This window comes from Macrobrachium rosenbergii, chromosome 21, assembly GCF_040412425.1.
Source record: "Macrobrachium rosenbergii isolate ZJJX-2024 chromosome 21, ASM4041242v1, whole genome shotgun sequence".
Classification (NCBI taxonomy): Eukaryota; Metazoa; Arthropoda; class Malacostraca; order Decapoda; family Palaemonidae; genus Macrobrachium; species Macrobrachium rosenbergii.
In genome coordinates, this window is record NC_089761.1 from 41,185,363 (window position 1) to 41,201,704 (window position 16,342).

At 38.1% G+C, this 16,342-nt stretch overlaps 1 long non-coding RNA gene across 1 annotated transcript in view; it reads right to left on the minus strand.

The window, feature by feature from the left end:
• Positions 1-6,900: 6,900 nt before the first annotated feature.
• Positions 6,901-16,342, minus strand: part of LOC136850001 (uncharacterized) — a 220,239-nt gene continuing 210,797 nt past the window's right edge. The window contains exon 3 of the long non-coding RNA XR_010856502.1: positions 6,901-7,546. This is a non-coding gene — a long non-coding RNA (uncharacterized lncRNA). The remainder of the gene's footprint in view (positions 7,547-16,342) is intronic.

Sequence of the window (16,342 nt, forward strand, 5' to 3'; positions counted from 1 at the left end):
AATGCTTATTAATATTCATATCTCTAATCCTCTGTGAGGCTAACTTCGAGACACAAGTCTTTTATTATTTACTGCTATTCAACCAGATATTCAATATTTAACTAAAAGGTTGATATTCACTCGCCTGTATATTCCTATACCTTCTGCAAGATCTACATTTTCCAATCCTTCGGTCTTAACCAAGAGCTTCAGTCATCTTTGAAACACCAATCGATCTTTCTCATCTTTATAAATCCATGAGTATAATGAACTGCTATCACTTGTAACCACGAAACAACGTAATGTGCAATCCCTTTCCAAAAGGCAGGTCAGTCAAGCACCATCAGCGTAAGCAGATATTCTGACAATACTTCACACGATTAGCTGCTGACTGAACGGCATTATATTCAGTATGAAAGTAAAACACCATTATCGTACTGTGGCCAGTGTACCTTACTTCCTTACTCGATTCCCATTCATAACTTTGTGCTTCTCATTATAGTAGATTAGTAACGTGACTCGTGGTGACTTTTCTCATTGTATATTACTAACGTGACTCATCATGACTTTTCTCATTATATATTACCAACGGGAATCTCATCATGACGTTAAAACATCTGACGAACTGTTGACCAGTATGCTACCAAGCCACGATTATGGAGGTCTATTTAATTAATAAGCCGTCGTTTAATATACCAAATTAATAATGTTGCTGCTTATATATCCACTGTTTTACATAGGTATATAAAACACATGTCAAACTTAAGCATCTCCGGAATCTGCGGATGAAATACAATAACTAATGTAAACTAATGGCAAACAAATTTTCGTAATCATGTCGGTATGGAACTAAATCCCAACTTATAATAAAGCTGCCAAATTAAACTTCAAAATTACCTTGCGCGTAAGAAAATCTTGGGTATCTTCAGATGAATCATTATTATTATTATTATTATTATTATTATTATTATTATTATTATTATTATTATCATTATCATTATTATTATTATTCACAAAAATCTAATAATCGCACGAGTCACTAGAATGGTGAAAAACCCACAATGGTGAAAGTGTAAATACATATTTTAATATATATTTACCCTTCCACCCTTGCGGATTTCTTCAACATTTATTATTATTATTATTATTATTATTATTATTATTATTATTATTGAAAAGGGGAATCGAACAGATTCCCGAAATCTATCTGTACAGATCTATCTTTAAATATACGTACATATACATAACTGTGGATTTGTTTCTCCATTTTTATTATTATTATTATTATTATTATTATTATTATTATTATTATTATTATTATTATTATTATTATTCAACATGAGTGCACATGTGAAACAAAACAAAAACGTCATCAATCTGTTAGAAGGCTTGTACTGAAAAACAGGGCGAAGAGTAATATATATGCATAGAATATGCAAATAAAAACAAACCAGTATAAGATAAATCTACAAACCTTCGCAAACGGCTCCTGAGTAAAAAAAAATTAAATGCTAAGGCAACGGAACACCGAAGGAACTTCAAAAGTAGAATGCCAGTAGCACAATATAAACAGCATCAACAACGAACACCGAAACCACTTATGATACAAACCCCCCAATTAAAAGCGTATCACTGAACAAGGCAATAAGTCAAGAGGCTTCAAAAGCGCCCAACAACCAGTCCTATTCATGGCAAGGCTACGACCGCATCTAACCGACAACGCAACACTGAGCCACTTACGGCCCCACACACTCGAGGGTGACGTGGTTCACCCTTGATAGAAAAAACAAACCCCTTCAGATAGAAGTGATAGGTTCCTTCAGTTATTTGAGTTTCGGTCACTACTGAGAATCTGGTGACCGGCGGAGTGAAGGAACGAATTCATACTCAACAGGTTAAACAAAACAGTTTCTGAAGATTTCCAAGAAAAGTTAAATAAATAATGATCTCATTCCCAGACAATTCTACGTATTTAGTTTTCTGTAAACGAAAACTGTTGTGCCGGCTTTGTCTGTCCGTCCGCACTTTTTCTGTCCGCCCTCAGATCTTCAAAACTACTAAGGCTAGAGGGCTGCCTGCGAATTGGTATGTTGATCATCCACCCTCCAATCATTAATAATGCCAAATTGCAGCCCTCTAGCCTCAATAGTTTTTATTTGATTTACGGTAAAGTTAGCCATAATCGTGCTTCTGGCAACGATATACAGTAGGATAGGCCACCACCGGGCCGTGGTTAAAGTTTCATGGGCCGCGGCTCATACAGCATTATAACGAGACCACCGAAAGATAGATCTATTTTCTGTGGCCTTGATTATAAACTGTACAGAAAATCGATTGCGCCGAAGAAACTTCGGCGCATTTTTACTTTTTTTATTTATACGATTACAGCAAATATTTGATCTATTCCATATTCCAGAGATTGGCGAGATTGCAACACACATTTCCTTCAACATTTCCGTTCTAAATCTTTACCTCATTACAGGAAATATTTCTCGACACAAGATAACAGAGATTTCCTTTAAAATTTCTGAGAAATATTTTGCTAATCACAGCAAAATATTTCTCGACCCAAAACAATATCCTAACGATAATTTCGTATCATCATATTTTATCGTTTTAATCAACACTCAAGTACCAAGTAACAACAGAACTATTATTATTATTATTATTATTATTATTATTATTATTATTATTATTATTATTATTATTCAAAAGATGAACCCTATTTATATGGAACAAGTCAACAGAAGCCACTGACTTGGAATCAACACTCAAATACCAAGTAACAACAGAATTATTATTATTATTATTATTATTATTATTATTATTATTATTATTATTATTATTATTATATTATTATTATTATTCAGAGGATGAACCCTATTTATCTGGAACAAGCAAACAGAGGCCACAGACTTGGAATCAAGACTCAAATACCAAGTAACAACAGAATTATTATTATTACTGAGAAGATGAACCCTATTTATATGGAAAAAGCCAACAGAGGCCGCTGACTTGAGACTCCAGCTTCCAAATATGGTGCTCATTAGGAAGTAAGAGAGAGTAAGAGGTAAGAATGCCTCAAAGAAGACGAACACTAAACAACGCAGACCTCCCGTAGGCAAAAACCTACGACAGGATACATCCACGTGAACACGAACAAGCTCCGCTGTCAGCGACAAAAATTATACAGTGACGCCAAACAATGATACCAAACGCATCGCTTGGCGAAGGAGGTGGACGAGACAACAACTACCCACGTCGGACTCGGGTGACATAATTTAAGATTTCCGCTCTTTTCAGGGGCTGCGCGACTGCAGGCGTTTTCCAAGGACGGCAGCGCTCGCCCTTGGGGCGCCGCGTGAGCTGTCAGCGCCGGCAGACTTTTTTTTTTCTTTCCTTACTTCCTCTGCGTCGCACGTGATGTTTTAATAATTATCTTTATAATGGTAATATAATGTGTACCATTCTGGTTGAACATCGGAGATGAGAAAGCTGCGGAGATTGACTGACTGATTTATGACTATCAAGATTGGCGTCACAACGCCTAGGGTATTGACGTCAAAAAATGTTCCAACTTGTCATCTTTAATCTTTGTTATAAACGCATCTCTGTGGATTCTGTTCCTGCATTAATAATTAATAATAACATGAGTATTGCAGACCAATTATGAAAAACCCAGTTGCTTTCAGTCTTTCTGCATAAATAATTAGATACAAAATTTTCTCCGACGGTTCTAGTTCGGAAGTCTTCTCAAAGACTTGGACACATTCTGCCTGAAAAAAAAAAATCAAAATTCTAAACAAAAAATTTACAAAAACATCAAAATTTAAAAATATGAAAAGTTTCCTATTTGCTTTTTTTTTTTTGTCAGTGGATACCAATTAGCAGCGCTCAATGACAGGAATTCAAGGTTGCTTGGAAATACAATGCATGGCCTTATTTGCAGCCACTTGGCGCCGTCGGAAAAGCGACACACAGGGTCTTGTGACCTAGGCCAGACTGGGCGCTGTTCTGCTTCACTCTCGCGTTCCAATTAACTCAAATACTCCTTGTTATTAAGAGTTAATGCACTAAAGGGATCCTTGTTGCGTTCAAGTGTATATTTAGATTTTTGGGGGTGTGAAGAAATCCAACCAACTTGAAAATGCTGCGTCATTTAATTTTTTTTTACAGACAGAAGCTGTCTGCGTTGTTTTAAATATGTATACTGTATATATATATATATATGTGTGTGTGTGTTTATACACACATGCATATATATAAAACATGTGTACTGTATATATACATATACATACATATATATTTATATATTATATATACACATATATACAGTATATGTGTATATATATATACATACATATATACATACACATACACACACACACACACATATATATATATATATATATATATATATATATATATATATATATATATATATATATAAACGACTACACCAATAAGCGAAGCGACAACACACAAGCATCCTAACATTTTCTTATCTCACTACGCTTCAATGCCACCCGCACAAGATCGTTACGGAGCGTTGCAAGGTTCATTAATGTTTTATGTTTGTTACAAGGTAAGGGCGCCAGCCCTTACTTGAACCACATTCTTTAGCAGGGAAGGTAACCATGAAAATTTATTTCTTCTGGTGATTCTCAAATCTGAATGTTTAATTCAACAGCTACGCAACAAGAATGCGTTCTTAAAAATATATACTTGAAATAATGCGACTAATCTTATGGAATGGAATATAGAGTTTAGGCCAAAGGCCAAGCACTGGGATCTAAGAGGTCATTCAGCGCTGGAAATGAAATTGAGAGTAGGTAGGTTGAAAGGTGTAACAGGAGGAGAACCTAGCTGTTGCACTATGAAATAATTGTTAGGAGAAGCTGGATAGCAAGATGGAATAAAGATAATATGAAAAGAGGTCCAGTAAAAGGAATGAAAGGGGTTGCAACTCGGGGCCGAAGGGACGCTGCAAAGAACATTTAGTAATGCCTACAGTGCACCCCGTGAGGTGCACTGACGGCACTACCTTCTACGGGACGACTGATCTTATTAATCCACTACTTTCCATAAAATTTGCAGTGGTAATGAATAACGATATATTTGCAGGATAGAAAACAGCACAAATAAAGATTGCAAAATTAAGTGAAAAAAAGAAAGAAAAAAAATTATATATATATAAAATATTTACAAACATAATAATCTAAAAAGGACACCCACCCACACAATTAAAAAAAAAAATCGCACCAAACAGTCGCCGAAAGACGAGCACGAATTCAGCTCTAGGAAGTGACAGTCGTTTGAGGGAGATGATGACACGGCGCCAAAGACGGGTAACGACAGTCGCTCAATGCGACAATAATCCCGGGACGTTACAAATAAGCTGTCACGCAACAGTCGACGTCTAAATAGTCGACAGCCAAAGGTGCGTGACGTCACACCCACAGAGGCGTGAATCAAGGGCGATGAAAAAAAGCATAAAAAGAAACAAGCAAAAAATGCGCCGACGTTTCTTCGGCGCAATCGAGTTTTCTGTACAGCGTATAATCAGGGCCGCCGAAAATACATCAATCTTTCGGTGGTCTCGGTGTAATGATGTATGAGCCGCGGCCCATGAAACTTTAACCACGGGCCGGTGGTGGCCTATTCTATATCGTTGTCAGAAGCATGATTATGCCTAACTTTAACCTTAAATAAAATAAAAACTACTGAGGCTAGAGGGATGCAATTTGGTGTGTTTGATGATTGGAGGGGGGATGATCAACATACCATTTTGAAGCCCTCTAGCCTCAGTAGTTTTCAAGATCTGAGGGCGGACAGAAAAAGCGCCGACTGACAGACAAATAGCCATCTCAACAGTTTTCCTTTCCAGAAGGCTAAAAGGAAAATCGGTTTCCTAAAATTAAAAGATATCACGACTCTCGCCAGCGTTCGGAATCTACAGAGCTATTCACATAAAGGCTGGAATTAAGAAGAATCAGGGAGAGACGCGCAAGGGAAAAGAGCTGTCATTATAGGCCATAATCCAAAATACGAAGAGAAGGGACGCCGTGACTCTTGATACGGTTAAACTCGAATAATGACTACCCCTACGAAGAGAGGATCTGAAGAAGAAGCGACGATGATGAAATGCGTAGAAGTTTCTTCGGCGCAATCGGAGTTTTCTGTAAAGCGTATAACCAAGGCCACCGAAAACATATTTATCTTTCGGTGGTCTAGGTATAATGCTGTGTGAGATGCGGCCCATGAAACTCTCAGCCGGCCGTGGTGGCCTGTCCTATATCGTTGCCAGGCGCACGATTATGGCTAACTTAAACCTTAAATAAAATAAAAACTACTGAGGCTACAGGGCTGCAATTTGGTATGTTTGATGACTGGAGAGTGGATGATCAACACACCAATTTGCAGCCCCCTAGCCTCAGTAGATTTTAAGATCTGCGGCCGGACAGAAAAAGTGAGGACAGAAAAGGTGCAGACGGACAGACAAAGCCGGCACAATAGTTTTATTTTCAGAAAACTAAAAGTAAAAAAATGCGCCGAAGTTTCTTTAGCGCAATCGATTTTCTGTACAGCGTATAATGCTGAATGAAACTCTAAGCGACAGCCCATGAAACTCTCAGCCGCGGCCCATGAAACTTTCAGCCACGGCCCGATGGTGGCACGTGTTGTTGTCACTTACATCGTTGCCAGAAGCACTATCATGGCTAACTTTAACCTTAAACAAAATAAACATTACTGAGGCTAGAGGGCTGCAATTTGGTATGTTGATGATTGGGAGATGGATGATCAACATACAATTTTCAGCCCTCTAGCCTCAGTAGTTTTTAAGATCTGAAGGCGGACAGGAAAATAATAATAAATAAAATGCCACAATAATGTATATGAACGATTGCATTTTTCAAAAAAAAAAAATCCTTTTAGCCCCCTTTTTTTGTGTTTTGCAAAAATACAATCGCTTATACAGATTGTGATGTCAATCTGACTGCATAACATTTTCAATAAAATTTTTGACTAATTCACTGAACTTGCTGCATCATTTCGTAAAGTCTTACGTCCATTCCGTGTTTAGTTTCTGGATACAGGAAGTGTGTGTCAAAGGTCGAATAACTGCGGGGGCGTTCTACTGGAAAAAAGTGTAGTTATCTGGTCTACAACGATAGGACATACCCACCAAAATCTTAATTTTCATTATACAATACCAGTCTATCACCCGCATTATTATAAAAAATACCAGTCTGACATCTTCATTATCATTATAAAATACCAGGCAATCACTCCTCATAATCATTACAAAATACCACTCTGTTGTCTTCATTAACATCATACAATACCAGTCTATCACCTGCATTATCATTATAAAATATCAGTCTGTCATCTTCACTATCATTATAAAATACCACAGTCTATCACCCACATTATCATAAAAATGCCAGTCATATTCACTATCGTCATAAAATACCATTCTACCTTTACTAACCTTGCACTAAGTCCATAGAACTGCCAGGCTGACTCGCTGCCTCTTCTCTATACGCCACAGCAGTTGCCACAGTTCCTATAGAAATATATAGAGTATGTTAGCAAACTGTTTAACTTTCAAATCTCATTTAGCTGTTTCCTGAAAAGAAACACAAACATCATAATGCATAATTTATCTCAAGACCCAGAGATGTTTTGAAATTCATTGCTAATTACAGTCACCGCCAAATTTTATCAACAGGTCAATCAGATTTGCTACGAAAGAACTTATCTTCTTATCAGTTGAATACTTCAGTTAATCCTAAATACAGATGCATTTGCACAGTAATGAAAAATAAGGAAAAGGAGGTAAAAAAAAAAGACATTAATATACAATGACAAAAACACATAAAGATGAATAAAGTAACAAACAAGCAAAACAAACACTTGGGAAGTGAGTCTGAAAAAAACTAATGGGACGGGATACTGCACTTTATATAACACTTGTCCCTCTTGAATTTTCGGTGTTGATACTTACACAGAAAGAACTTAAGACCCTTTTTATCACTTGGAAAGCGAGACATCGTGACACCTCCACAAAAAAGGGGAAGAAAACAAAAGCAACAGTGGAGGCTCATTTCTAAAATACGTTTTACGGAAGATGGTCAATTTGGGATCTTCCGACAATGGTTCAAAATATAGTTACACATTAACCATACTGAGAAAACAGACACAACCACACTGAACCATTTTCTCAGGTGGATGATGATGATGATGATGATGATGATGATGGTCCTAATATGCTTCCGAAACCCAGAAACAAAAATGTCACCATAGACGAAAATCTAATGATCGAAAGCAATTGGTGACCAATGCATCCTATCTTTGTATAGAGGATGCCTTTGCTGAGACAACCTTGCTTCCAGTAAATCAGACTTATTCAAACTTTTTTGGTGCTTCCTTCGCCTTAATTAGCCATAAGATATTCATATTTCCAACGTCATAATTAAGGCATTGGTGTATATACTGGACCCCTGGGAAATTTTGAGTAATGGACAGTACACAGCTTTTTTCAGGGTGCTTTCATTTAGCTTAGATCTAAGATGCCTGGTGCTGCAAATGACAGCGTTCTGGGATCTTTATTCCTCTTAATTTTAGTTTTCTGTAAAAGAAAACTATTGTGCCGGCTTTGTTTGTCCGTCCGCACTTTTTCTGTCCGCCCTCAGAGCTTAAAAACTACTGAGGATAGAGGGCTGCAAATTGGTATGTTGCTCATCCACCCTCCAATCATCAAACAAGCAAATTGCAGGCCTCTAGCCTCAGTAGTTTACATTTTATTTAAGGTTAAAGTTAGTCATAATCATGCGTCTGGCAACGATATAGGACATGCCACCACCTGGCCGTGGTTAAAGTTTCATGGGGCGCGGCTCATACAGCCTTATACTGAAATTACCGAAAGATAGGTTTATTTTCGGTGGCCTTGGTTATACGCTGTATAGAAAACTAGATTGCGGCGAAAAAACTTCGGGGTACTTATTACTTGTAAAATAGTGACATGACTGTTAGCCATAAAAATAAGAAAACACTTAAGATAATGGTGCAACTCATGTTGCAGTTTCCACTCTATTACTCTACTTCAATGCCAAACGAAGTAGTTGCTAAACTAAAAGAGATGTGGAAAAAATGTAAGGTTTGCTCAGCTGTTATTTCACGGCTGAGTTCAGTATTTTTTTTTTTTTTTATTCTCTATACTGATTTTCTATTTATTTACTTATGAGTTACTTCCTCTCTGTATTTGACTATAATTGTATGTTTTCCTTAATCTTCTTTATCACAAATAGGCATTCTGTCTCGTGAAACCGGGAGGTAAAATCATTGGCATTTTGTCTTACACTTTATCATGCATTCACTTAATAATAATAATAATAATAATAATAATAATAATAATAATAATAATAATAATAATAATAATAATAATAATAAGGATCAAGACCTGAAAATAGAAATAAGAAGGATATGGGATATGCCAGTGGAGATTGTACCCATAATTATAGGAACACCAGGCACGATCCTAAGATCCCTGAAACGGAATCTGGAAAAACTAGATACCGAAGTAGCTCCAGGACTCATGCAGAAAAGTGTGCTACTAAAAACAGCGCACATAATGAAAAAGCGATGGACTCCTAAGGAGGCAGGATGCAACTCGGAACCCCACATTATAAAAACCACCCAGTCGAATAGGATGACTGTGAGAGACCCCGCCCCCCAACGAATAAATAATAATAATAATAATAATAATAATAATAATAATAATAATAATAATAATAATAATAATAATAATAATCAACTTTTGTTTACATAAATATGAAATCTGAAATTCTCACGTAATTATGACTGTAGCTCTCTTTTTCCAAGTCATACGACAGGGGAGCTTACTTCCCCCACCTCCCCCAACAACTCCCCACCCAAAAACAATATTCAATTTTCACTCTAGAGTACTGAAAATCACTTTTCCTCCTGCCACGCCCTAATTACACTTGTATGCAACCCTCCTTGCAAGTGCACCCTCGGGTAATGGTGCAATCGCAGGCATACAGAAAATGCATACACATTTGCTGATTGTCTTGGCTTAGCATTGCCGTTAGAGAGAGAGAGAGAGAGAGAGAGAGAGAGAGAGAGAGAGAGAGAGAGAGAGAGAGAGAGAGAGAGAGAGAGAGAGTTCGCACTGCAAGTTCAAAAGTATTACCTTTTAAAGAATGCACTCTGGGGAGCGCATACCTTCGCCAATAATAATAATAATAATAATAATAATAATAATAATAATAATAGTAATAATAAAATCTTGGGCACGAGTAGAGATCTAACTCAAAAAGTATTCTTTTGAAATCCATAAAAAAAATTTTTTAACTATACGGACAGACAAAACGAAAAACAGACATGACCTCCGTTGATATTCACAAATGGGAGTAACGCATCATGAGACGTGACGAAAGAAAACACGTAAAAAATGCAACGGAGTTTTCTGTACATCGTACAATCAAGGCCACCGAAAATAACTCTATCTTTCGGTGGTCTCGGTATAATGCTGCATGAGCCGCGGTCCATGAAACTTTAACCATGGCCCGGTGGTGGCCTGTCCTATATCGTTGCCAGATGCACGATTATGTGTAATTTTAACCTTAAATAAAAAAACTATTCCGGCTAGAGGGCTGCAATTTGGTATGTTTGATGATTGTAGGGTGGATGATCAACATACCAATTTGCAGCCCTCTAACCTTAGTAGTTTTTAAGATATGAGGGCAGACAGAAAAAGTGCGGACGGACAGACAAAGCCAGCACAATAGTTTTCTTTTACAGAAAACTAAAAACAGCAATGGAATAATATTAATACATTTGCATTTTTTGTCTGAGATTAAGCCAGCCTTGTGCTGGAACGGCCTCTCGCTCCTAGAGCAGCCCGTAATCAATAAGACATTAACAACCGAAGTAATACTTCGAACAACATCTACCCCGGGTTGGGGACCTACCTCTTATTATTCAAATGCACAACTTTCACTTTCTGTAAGAATGTCACTGTTCACCGATCACAATTACGATGATGGTGATGGCGTTAATAAGATGGTCAATGACCGTGACGATGGCCACGAGATATGCAACAAAATCTGACAGTTGGACCTGAGAGAGAGAGAGAGAGAGAGAGAGAGAGAGAGAGAGAGAGAGAGAGAGAGAGAGAGAGAGAGAGAGAGAGAGAGAGCTGTAAAATGAATCCACCTAAGACGGGTGGGGTCATTACCTATAGAAGTTCACCTGAGAGAGAGAGAGAGAGAGAGAGAGAGAGAGAGAGAGAGAGAGAGAGAGAGAGAGAGAGAGACCTGTAAAATGGATCCACTTTGGAGGGTGGGGTCATTAACTGTACTGACTCACCTAGAGAGAGAGAGAGAGAGAGAGAGAGAGAGAGAGAGAGAGAGAGAGAGAGAGAGACCTGTAAAATGGATCCACTTAGGAGGGGTGGGGTTATTACTTGTACAGGCTCACCTGAGAGAGAGAGAGAGAGAGAGAGAGAGAGAGAGAGAGAGAGAGAGAGAGAGAGAGAGAGAGAGAGAGAGAGAGAGAGACTGTAAAATGGATCCACTTAGGAGGGGTGGGGTTATTACTTGTACAGGCTCACCTGAGAGAGAGAGAGAGAGAGAGAGAGAGAGAGAGAGAGAGAGAGAGAGAGAGAGAGAGAGACCTGTAAAATGGATCCACTTAGGAGGGGTGGGGTTATTACTTGTACAGGCTCACCTGAGAGAGAGAGAGACCTGAGAGAGAGAGAGAGAGAGAGAGAGAGAGAGAGAGAGAGAGAGAGAGATTGTAAAATGGACCAGCTAGGAGAGGTGGGATCATTACCTATACAGGCTCACCTGAGAGAGAGAGAGAGAGAGAGAGAGAGAGAGAGAGAGAGAGAGAGAGAGAGAGACTGTTCCTGATACAAGACCCATTTCCCTTCAATAATATCAATGAATTTCAAAACAAAATCTTACATCAAGAGTTTAATTTAATGATGAAGACAGACGCATTGCAGCATTAACTTTCGCCAAAGAGAGAACCTTGACATTGGAAAAGAATATAAATTGGTAAGACACTTTGAAAGAGATAACAAAAACGAGATGTCTTCAACCTCACGAGTAAAATAACCGACCACAATGAATAACATTAAATGTCTTGTTTTTTAATCTTATTAACTTCTGATTACGTCATAATTATTATAATCATCAGTAATGTATTTGTATATCATCAATTATTCCCATTTCATCAAGTAAAAAGAGAAGACCGCAAGTCACCCATTCCATAATAACATTAAAAGTTTTATTTTTGTATCTAATTTATTGCGGATTAAGTCATAATTATCAAAATCATCTGTAATGTGTTTGTATACCACTGTATACCACCTACTGTTCCTATTCATTGTGGAAAGCGGCAAAGATCTTCAGTAAGTCACCCTCACCAGCATAATTTCAACATTTTCTCACAAAGGTAATGTACCATTTATTGTGTTGCACGGTTCACTCCCATTCGATTACACTCAGTCAGCATGACTGAAACTATTTCATCCACAAGATTCGAGAATTTCGAGAAGCAAAAAGACTCAATGTAGACCTCGTCATCCAATGTAAAAAAAAAAAAAAAGTTTTACATCTTTGTTGTGTGAATTCATATCCAACCTCTACGCAACCACATCAAAAAACAACAAACCAACGAAAGTAATAAATATATCAGTATGGAAATAATAAACACACAATCACGTTTACTTAGTTTACTGATGTAGTAAATTCCCACCTTACATCGGGATCAAATCCAGGACTCTCAAATGAGAGTTGGGTTCGAACCCAGGACTTCCGTTTGAGAGTCCTGAGTTGGAAATTTATCAGGTCAGTGTAATAAACAAACGTAACCAAACAATCAGAAATCAGCCAACGAAGCTACGTCACGACTCTTACAAATGAGCGAAGTCATCATAGCACCGTTTATCCCTTTCCATTAACTGGTAGCCCCTTTTCCTCGAGCCTAGACAAAACTAGGAGTGAAAAACAGGAGGCAGGTACACTTTCCAAGAAGTACACAGGTACAATCTAGAATGCAAGAGGGCTGGTACAAAATGAGGGGAGGGAGTTCATAACACCGAACGAAAGAGGAGCAGGTGCAACCCTCAGGAGAAGAGCACAGGTACAATATAACGAAGGGACAGGTACAGCCTTGGGGAAGGGGAGGGTACCATGTAAAGAATGGAGGAGGGATGGCACAAAACGAGGGAGGACAAGTGCAACCCAATAAGGAAGGCGAGACATGTTCTAAAATGTTCTTTTCCATTGTAAATACACCTGTACCAGGGGGAGGAGAGGACAGCAGGTACTAGCAATGGGAAAAGAAGGTACAATCAGGAAAAGGACCTGCAACAGTCTATTCTGGCGGGGAACAGGTGCAAGGAGGAATGCATTACAGTGTCCCCTCCACAATATATATTAAGGGGAGGAGAAGGTACATACGAAGGGGAGTTTGGGGCATACAGAGGAGGGAGAGGGAATAAGTGCAAGAGTGTATGCATGTAACAGTCCTCTTCCACTTGAGAACACACGGAGTTGGGGCACCAGGTACAAACTTAGAAAGGAAAGGTGGACGTCTACAAACTCTTCTGGAAAGGGCCGGGTACAGCCAGGACGGGTAACGGACAGGTGCAGGTTTCTTCTTACAGTGAGAATATCTGGGCGGAGGAGGAGGAAGCAGACGTACTTAAAGAGGAAAGGCGTGCATGTACAAACTCGGGAGGAGAGGCCAAGTACAAACGAGGAAGTGGAAGAGTAGGCGCATACTTTTTTTTTTTTTTTGGGGGGAAAGGGCGCATACTTTTTGGGGAGAAGGGACGACAGGTGCAGGGCAGCAAGTGTGCACAAATGTTCCCGCCGAGGGACTGACTGTGTCGCTGCCGAATGCACTCTGCGGCCCGCTACGCATTCCGGGGGAGAGTTCCTCCTCTCTAGACTTTTTCGTGGGAGCCGTTGACCTTGGGTAGGGCCGCGGGGGAAGAGTACGTACACATGCCCCCACACGCACACACACACTGCAACAGCAGCGGCAGCAGCAGCAGCAGGTTTCGGGCGGGGAGGGGCGGGGGAGGGGGGCGCATTCCCGCTCATTGAAACGAAACGTTCGTGGCCGCGACATTTCCTCGCCGGGACGCGGGCGAGCTGCCTTGCGTTCACGAGCGCTGATAAGCAGATTATCATAGTATGCACAGTTGACTCTAAATCTACCTTACGCTTTCTAACACTCGATTGTTTTTATACTCAACTTACTACTTACATGACTGCGTAATGGACAACAACACAAACTATGACTGATTTTTAGTTTAGTTATGGGCTTAACAGATTTGAAAAAAATGTGGTTAATTGAAAAGATATTTCAGATTTTAGAATAACTACCACCAGTGATAAGATTCAAACACATATATACACACTATATATATATATATATATATATATATATATATATATATATATATATATATATATATATATATATATATATATATATATATATATATAATTTGCTCAATGGTAAAGGCCGCAGTATGATATACTTTACCGTGTATTATTATTATTATTATTATTATTATTATTATTATTATTATTATTATTATTATTATATTATTATTATTATTATTATTGTTGATGTCGTTGCTGTTGTACAACCGTACGTTCTGACCTAAAAAGCGTCCCAAATAACTATAAAAGAGCAGACCAAAATAATAATTATAAAGAATTAATAATAATAATAATAATAATAATAATAATAATAATAATAATAATAATAATACACTTCAAAAGCTAAATCTGAAACCAAAGTACCATTTGCACGTCGTACATCTGACACCAAAACTTAAAAGATTTCCAATTATTATAACGTTAATTTAACCAGGCCATTTCAGCACCCACATTTTGGTCTCAGTGGTAAAGACGTTGGACAGCTGGGATGAAAGTGATCCTACGATGCCAACACTGCCCTAAAATGGAAGACTGCAATATCTGCAAAAATACAAAACTGAGAAAATTATAGATACTGCAGTTTTCCCTTGCCTTACTACTGATTTTGCAGATACTGCAAATGGGAACCCCTAAATACTCGTGGAAAGCACTGAAGAATCATTCTGAAACTGCAGTAACTTGTGTATTAGTGTTTCATGAGCCCAATAGGTGGCATGTCTCAGTTTCGAAAATTTTGCAGATACTGCAGTTTTCCATTTTAGGGCAGAACACTGTGCCGACCAAGGCACAAAGAAGGCTATACAGTATCCATTATTCTGAAAATTTGAAAGAGATGACAGGGGGTGGTGGGGGGGGATTTTTAATGGTCACCTCGACGGGCAAGTCTGCGCTAACATGAGCTAATGAATGAACGCAGTCAACCGAATATCGTTATGACAAGACCCAGTCTGTTATCTATCTCTCTCTGAAGTTATGAGAGAGAGAGAGAGAGAGAGAGAGAGAGAGAGAGAGAGAGAGAGAGAGAGAGAGAGAATCTCTCAATGAGCAAAAACTCTACTGCTGAGAGACAGAGAGAGAGAGACAGACAGAGAAAATCTCTCTGTAGGCAAAAATTCTACTGCTGAGAGAGAGAGAGAGAGAGAGAGAGAGAGAGAGAGAGAGAGAGAATTTTTCGTAAAAAATATTGTATGCTATATTATTTTGTCAGGTTTCAAACGACAAATTGAACAAAAATTAATGCGTATTATTAAAGAGCGAGACAGGAAGAGAGAGAATTAAAAAAATACATTGGATGTTAGCTTTTAATGAGAGAGAGAGAGAGAGAGAGAGAGAGAGAGAGAGAAATTTATTTGAAAAATTGTATATTATTACATAATGAGGGATCGATAGACAAATTAAACAAAAATGAATGCATATTATTTTTTAAAGAGAGCGACAGAGGAAGAGAGGGAGAATATTAAAGAATATACTCTATATTAATTTTTAATATGAGAGAAAGAGAGAGAGGGGCGGTTGAACTGAACAGGAATGACTGTACATTATAAGTTTAATGTTAGATATAAGGCGAATTTAACAATATATTTTGTCTACCTTTTTAATGGGGGTCAGAAGCAAAATAACCTAAAATTATTTTTTATTATGAGCAAATGTAAAAGTTTAACAAAATATGTTGCATAATATTCGTAATAAGAGAAAGACAGATTTTATTATCTTTAACTAATGAGAGAGAGAGAGAGAGAGAGAGAGAGAGAGAGAGAGAGAGAGAGAGAGAGAGAGAGAGAGAGGAAAAGTTATACAAAATCTATCATAAACTACTAGCTGAAAGATCCCAGTTATCGACAAAGAATTGTATTCTCAATCAATTCCCTGAA